At 42.9% G+C, this 6,973-nt stretch overlaps 1 non-coding gene across 1 annotated transcript; it reads left to right on the top strand.

Annotated features, from left to right (window-relative positions):
* Positions 1 to 4,176: 4,176 nt before the first annotated feature.
* Positions 4,177 to 4,284, top strand: LOC132007902 (U6 spliceosomal RNA). The gene has a single exon (XR_009401458.1). It is a non-coding gene; the product is annotated as a U6 spliceosomal RNA (small nuclear RNA).
* Positions 4,285 to 6,973: the final 2,689 nt, after the last annotated feature.

Here is a 6,973-nt window from a genome sequence, read left to right as displayed (position 1 = left end):
AATCCAGGTGGAAGAGATAGTGACTGAGACAGGGATGGTGGCCGTGAAGATGGTGATTAAGTGCTCAGATTCTGGACTTATCTAGAAGGCAGAGCCAATGGCATTCACAGGACTAGACATAGGCAAGGGAAGATATAGGCTTTGTGTAGCCAAAAGCTTCTCTAACTTGGGGTCAGGGTGCTCTGTTAAGAAGAAGGTACAAAACTGTGGCACCTCAGTGGCTCAGTGGGTTAAGCCTCTGCCTTCAGCTCAGGTCATGATCTCAGTGTCCTGGGATCGAGCCCGGCATTTGGGCTCTGCTCAGCAGGGAGCCTGCTTCCCCCCTCTCTGCCTGCCTCTCTGCCTATTTGTAATCTCTGTCTGTCAAATAAATAAAATCTTTTTTTTAAAAAAGTACAAAATTAGGTACAAAAGCGAATCTTTATTTCAAACAAGAAAAGAAATCCCAATATATTACAAATTTTTAAAAGTTGACAACAGGTGCCTGGGTGGCGCAGTTGGTTAACTGACTGACTCTCCATTTCAGCTCAGGTGATGATTTCAGGGTCCTGAGATCCAGCCCCACATAGGGCTCTGTCCTTAGCATGGAGTCTGCTTGGGACTCTCTCTCCCACTTCCTCTGCTCTCTCTCTCTCTCTAAAATAAATAAATCTTTTTTTTTTTTAAAGAGCTGACAAGTACTACAAACATCAGAAAACGTAGAAAATACTAACCTCCCGCCACACCCCTCCACGGTCTTTTTCCTATATTGCCAGTTGTGTACCATTTAGTCACCTGTCCAGGTGATGATTTTGCAATCTTGTCTATAAAAGAATAGAAGGAAAATTCTCTCCTCTCACATAGTTGATCAAAATTTGTATTTTATTACTGATACTTCAAGTTCATTTTTATCATTGATAGAGTATTTAACTGTCATTGGGATAATAAGACAGGCTTTGACAGGCTGGTCTTCCTCTCAGTTTATAGATGTCGCTTCCTTCCTATCACATATAAATTCTTCTGCATTAAAAATTGCCGAAAACAGGGATGCCTGGGTGGCTCAGTTGGTTGGACGACTGCCTTCGGCTCAGGTCATGATCCCGGAGTCCTGGGATCGGGTCCCGCCCCGGGCTCCCAGCTCCATGCGGAGTCTGCTTCTCTCTCTAACCTTCTCCTTGCTCATGCTCTCTCTCACTGTCTCTCTCTCAAATAAATAAATAAAATCTTTAAAAAAAATTGCCAAAAACATACAAAAGTGATCTGAAAATGAAGCATTTATACAGGCGATTAGAATGTGTTTAAAGGCTTGGGGTGCCTGGCTAGCTCAGTCAGCGGTGTGCAACTCAGCCTCGGGGTTGGGGCTTTGAGTCCCAGGCTTAAAATAAAAACTTTTAAAAAATCGGCACTGCATTATATTATGTAACTGTAGAGTCAAATACTCTTAATATTGCATACATTGATTTATTGATTAATTGGTTATTGGTTAATTATTGATTAATTGATTTACTGATTAATATGTTTAAGCTTTGGGGCACTTGGCGGGCTCAATGGGTTAGGCACCTGCTTGTACTCTCTCTTTTGACTACTTTCTCTCAAATGAATAAATAAAATCTTTTTTTTAAGATTTTATTTATTTATTTGGAAGAGAGCATGAGAGGGGAGAAGTCAGAGGGAGAAAGCAGACTGCCCACTGAGCAGGGAGCCCAACACGGGACTCAATCCCAGGACTTGAGGATCGTGACCTGAGCTGAAGGCAGTTGCTTAACCCACTGAGCCCCCCAGGCATCCCATAAATAAAATCTTTAAAGATACATATACATGTTTAGGCTTTCTATGACTAGAACACTTGTTTCATCAAGCTAGTTTGCTATGTTCATGACACTTGAGTGTGCCATTCCCTCTGAAACCTCCAGGCTTCAACAGAACCGATCAATCAGATACACCAAAACATGATCCCATATGTCAAAAAGCAAAAAACACGCAAATTCATACATGGAGAAAATCACAGGCTTGTGTTCTGCAAACATGGGATGTTTGATAAATTCTAGTTCAAAAGATTCCCATAGAAATGTGCTATGGCCTCTACAGAAAACAGTATGGCATGTCCTCAAAAGCTTAAAAATAGAACTAGCACGTGATGTAGCAATCCCACTCCTAGGAGTATGTCCAATAGAATTGAAATCAGGAGCTCCAAGAAATCTCTGCGCTCTCATGTTCATCGCAATATTATCTACAATAACCAAGATATGGAAACAAGCTAAGTGTCCATGGCTGGATGGATAAGCAAAATGTGATAGAGACGCACGAAGGAATATTACTCAGCCTTGGAGAAGGAAATCCTTTCATGGGCTACAACATCCAAGAACCTTGAGGACATCATGCCAAGTGAAATAAGTCAATCACGAAAAGACAAATACCGCATGTGTCAATGTATACAAGGCATCTGAAATACTTGAACTCAGAAGCAGAGAGTCAAAAGGCTGCTGCCAGGGGCTGGGGAGAGGGGGTCGTGGGGAGTCCGTCTTCCAAGCATATAAAGTTTCAGTTATGCAAGACAGATCAGTTCTAGAGACCTTCCATAGGACATAGTACCGATCGTCAACAATAACGCATTGTACACTTAAACCTTTACGAAGAGGGTAGAGCCTTATAGTAAGCATTTGTACCACAATGTAGAAACTGGATGCCGCATTTATAGCAGAGAAAGCTGCATTACTGAGTATATTAGCAACAGACGAGAATTCCCATTTTGACAAGGCAATGCTGGATCCTCCATACGCAGTTTTACATGGCTGACGAGTGGCAGAATTTTTCACAAGCTAGTTTCTGGCTCTGTACGTTCCAAACTCATTTCTCCTCAACCATCTGTATTTCCAGTACCAAGTGCTGTAGGGATACATTAGTACCAAGACCAGACCTGTGGCTCTACACCATGCGTGAGCCCAGTGCGAGATAAGAGTGTTCCTAGAAACCACTCCTATGCTAGGATGACCTACAAGTGACTGCAAGCCTTGTAAACACAACTGATCAAACCCCAGATAAATGTAAGCCTCGTTCAACTCCCCCCCCCTTTTTTAAGATTTTATTTATTTATTTGACAGAGAGAAATCACAAGTAGACAGAGAGGCAGGCAGAGAGAGAGAGGAAAGCAGGCTCCGCACTAAGCAGAGAGCCCGATGTGGGACTCGATCCCAGGACCCTGGGATTATGACCTGAGCCAAAGGCAGCAGCTTAACCCACTGAGCCACCCAGGTGCCCAACTTCCCCCCTTTTAAATTTTATTTATTTATTTGACAGACAGAGATCACAAGTAGGCAGAGAGGCAGGCAGAGAGTAGGAAGCAGGCTCTCCTCTGAGCAGAGAGCCCGATGTGGGGCTCGATCCCAGGACCCTGGGATCATGACCAGAGCCGAAGGCAGAGGCTTTAACCCACTGAGCCACCCAGGTGCCTGCCTCTCAACTTCCCCTTTGAATGACTTCCAAGTATCCACATCCACCCAGTGCCAACCCGGCCACAGAGGCAAAAACGACAGAGGCTAAGCTGGAGTGGAAAGAGACAGCTATCTGAACTGACTGCAATTAATTATTATTGTTAAATTTAAAAATATTTCACTCTGGCAAATTTTACAAAAATATGTAGTCATGTCATCCCACTGTTAGGGCCTCGTGAGCAGCCGCCACGAAGGAGGAGCTCTGATGTTTAAGCTTCGTGAACTTTCCGGTGAATGTGGAACTAGATGGGGAGCATGAGGAAAAGGGAGGAGTCGGGGATGATGGCTGGGTTTGGGGCCTGAGCCAACTGGGGTTGCGGTGTTGCCGGTTACTGAGCTACAGAAGATAAAGAGAAGTTCTCGGGGTGGGAATCAGAAGTTTGGTCTGGGACAGGAGAAGCTGAAGATGTCCTTCAGACAGCTAAGGGGAGCGACCAAGTAAGCAGAGACGGGAGTGCGGAGTTCATGGGGAAGGTAGGTTAGGAAGATGACAGCACAGGGACTATCTCTGAAGCCTCGAGATGGGATATGGGGTGGGAAAAGAGAGAGCTACCAGAGGTGGACCAAGACGGAGCCCTGGGAAACTCCAGCATTGGAGACACTGATGAATAAGGAAACTGAGAAAGAAGCCAGTAGGGCAGAGAGTAAAGCAGGAGAGTATGGGGACCTGGACGCCAAGTGAAAACAGTGTTTCAAAGTGGAAGGAGTGCCCGCTTCGGCAGCACATATACTAAAATTGGAACGGTACAGAGAAGATTAGCATGGCCCCTGCGCCAGGATGACACGCAAAGTGGAAGGAGTGTTCGGATCTTTCAAGGAAGTCACAGGAGGACTGAATGAAACATTAGACCCGAGACTGAATGTTCACATCAGTGCAGTCAAAGATGATGGAGAACTTACCAAGAGTTGCCCAGAATGAGTCGAGAAAATGCAAGGAGCTGAATTACAGACACCGGTCATACTTGGTGTTCGAAGACCTGCCCTTGGGCTTGTTCCCTATCAGCACATACAGATCTACTTGATTATTTTTTAAAGATTTTATTTATTTATTTGACAGACAGAGATCACAAGTAGGCAGAGAGGCAGGCAGAGAGAAAGGAAGGGAAGCAGGCTCCCTGCTGAGCAGAGAGCCTGATGTGGGTCTCGACCCCAGGATGCTGGGATCATGACCTGAGCTGAAGGCAGAGGCTTTAACCCACTGAGCCACCCAGGTGCCCCTACTCGATTATTTTTAAAAGTTGTTTACTGCTTGGGGCTCCTGACCAGCTCAGTCCGTGGAGCGAGAGACGCTTGCTCTCAGGGTTGTGAGTTCGAATCCCATACTGGGTGTAGAGATTACTTAAAAAAAAATTTTTTTTAAATCTTAAAAAATTTAGTGTTGGGATTATTGTATTTGCCCAGTTCCCCTTTGATGGACATTTATGTGGCGATTATAAATAATGCTGCAGTGAATCTCTTTGAACATAACGTTTTTCCACACTTGCAAAATATGCCTCTAAAATAGATTTCTGAATTCTGACATCGCTAAATGGAGTGTGCACATTTCCAGTTTTGACGCATGCTGTCAAACTGCCCTCAATTGACCTTCTCATCAGTAATAATATGAGAACTGCCCTTTCCCCACATCATTTAAAGCACTGGATACTAATAACCTTTCTATCTCGCCACTCTGACAGGTTTTTAAAATAGCAATGTAATTTTATTTTGCATATCTTTGATCACCAGTAAAGTAGAAAAGCTTTTTGTGTTTATTTCCATTTGATTTTCTTCTTTTGTGTCACTGTGGGGACCTTTGTCCATTCTCCTATCTGAGCGTGTGTCCTCTTTTTATTCTAATCCATTTGTTAGTAACACGTTCATGTACATGGCAAATATTTTCCCCAAAATGTTGTTTGACTCGAGATGTAATTTATGGGGTTTTTATAGCGTTTGGGTTTTTTCTATGTGGTCTAAGCTTTCATTGTTTTCTTTTAATGGTTGCTGCTTTCCATATCACAGCTGATCGTTTTTTAACCAGAGCCGCAGAAATAGATTTTAAGATTATTAACCCAAAGCTTAGAGAGAACACGTTCTCTTTTCATAGCTAATCAGACATCTGCAATGGGGACAAAATTGCCCCTCCCCACCCCCAACCTTAATCAAGACGTTTCTCTTTATATTATTGGCAAAAACTACCGCCTAATTGAGACTTCTGTGTACTGGATGAATGCGTCTGTGTATTTGGCCTCACAATGCCCAGGGGCTAATAGGACCATGTGCTTTCTCTAACAAACACGAGAACAGACATGAGTAAGACAGCCTATTATGGGCTTTTTCAGCCCTTTTGTAAAATATAACATTTGCAGCATGCAAATTACATAAAATGGTAATAATGCCGTTTTCTAGCTTTGAATGCATTTCAGTTCATTCTATTTATAAAGCAGACTTGAAATAAAATAATTCCATTTCAAAATATTTTTTTAAAGATTTTATTTTATTTATTTGACTGAGAGAGTGTGTGCAAGCGAGGGGGAGGGGCAGAAAGAAAGACTCTCTCTCAGGCAGGATGCAGAGCTCTATCTCACAACCCTGAGATCATGACCTGAGCCGAAACCATGAGTTGGATGCTTAACTGACTGAGCCACCCAGGTGCCCCCAAAGTACTTTTTTTTTTAAGTTTGTTTGTTTTTTTTAATTTATTTGACAAAGAGCTAGAGAGCACAAGTAGAAAGAGCAGCAAGCAGAGGAAGAGGGAGAAGCAGGCTCTCCACTGAGCGAGGAGCCTGATGCAGGGCTCAATCCCAGGACCCCAGAATCATGACCTGAGCCAAAGGCAGATGCTTAATGGACTGAACCACCCCGGCACTCCTGTTTTGTGTATTAAATTCCACATAAGAGTGAAACCATATGGTATTCGTCTTTCTCTGACTTATTTTGCTTAGCATAATACACTCTAGTTCTATCCACATCTCTGCAAATGCCAAGAGTCCATGCCTTTTGACGGCTGAGTAATATTCCATTGTGTATATACACACCACCTCTTCATTGGCCATTCTTCAGTCAGTGGACATTTGGGCTCTTTCCATAGTTTGGCTATGGTAGATAATGCTGCTATAAACATCGGGGTGCATGTGCTCCTTCAATTCGGGCTTTTGTATCCTTTGGGTAAATACCTGGCAGTGCAATTGCTGGGTCCCAGTGTAGTCCTATCTTTAGCAAGTTGAACTTTCTTTAAACCTGAAAGCTGACAAAAAGTTTCAGTATGAACTAAATTGTTACAGCAATTTTCTTAATGATTAACAGATCAACCCCCCAAAAGGCTGTCAGCTACACACAGAATAAAGATCTCTCAATCTTGTTTCTTTCCCGAAGTATCCCAAGTGTTTTAGAGGTAAATTGTGAATTCGGTAAGTGTCCAAAGAAAGAAAAACTAAATAGAGCACTTGGACTTCAATTACTACAAAAAAAAAAAAAAAAAAAAGCTTACAGAATCTTTCAGATCACCAGAAACTGTGAAGCTGTTA

This window comes from Mustela nigripes, chromosome X (assembly GCF_022355385.1).
Source record: "Mustela nigripes isolate SB6536 chromosome X, MUSNIG.SB6536, whole genome shotgun sequence".
In the NCBI taxonomy this organism is placed as follows: Eukaryota; Metazoa; Chordata; class Mammalia; order Carnivora; family Mustelidae; genus Mustela; species Mustela nigripes.
This window is presented reverse-complemented; position numbering and strand designations above follow the sequence as displayed.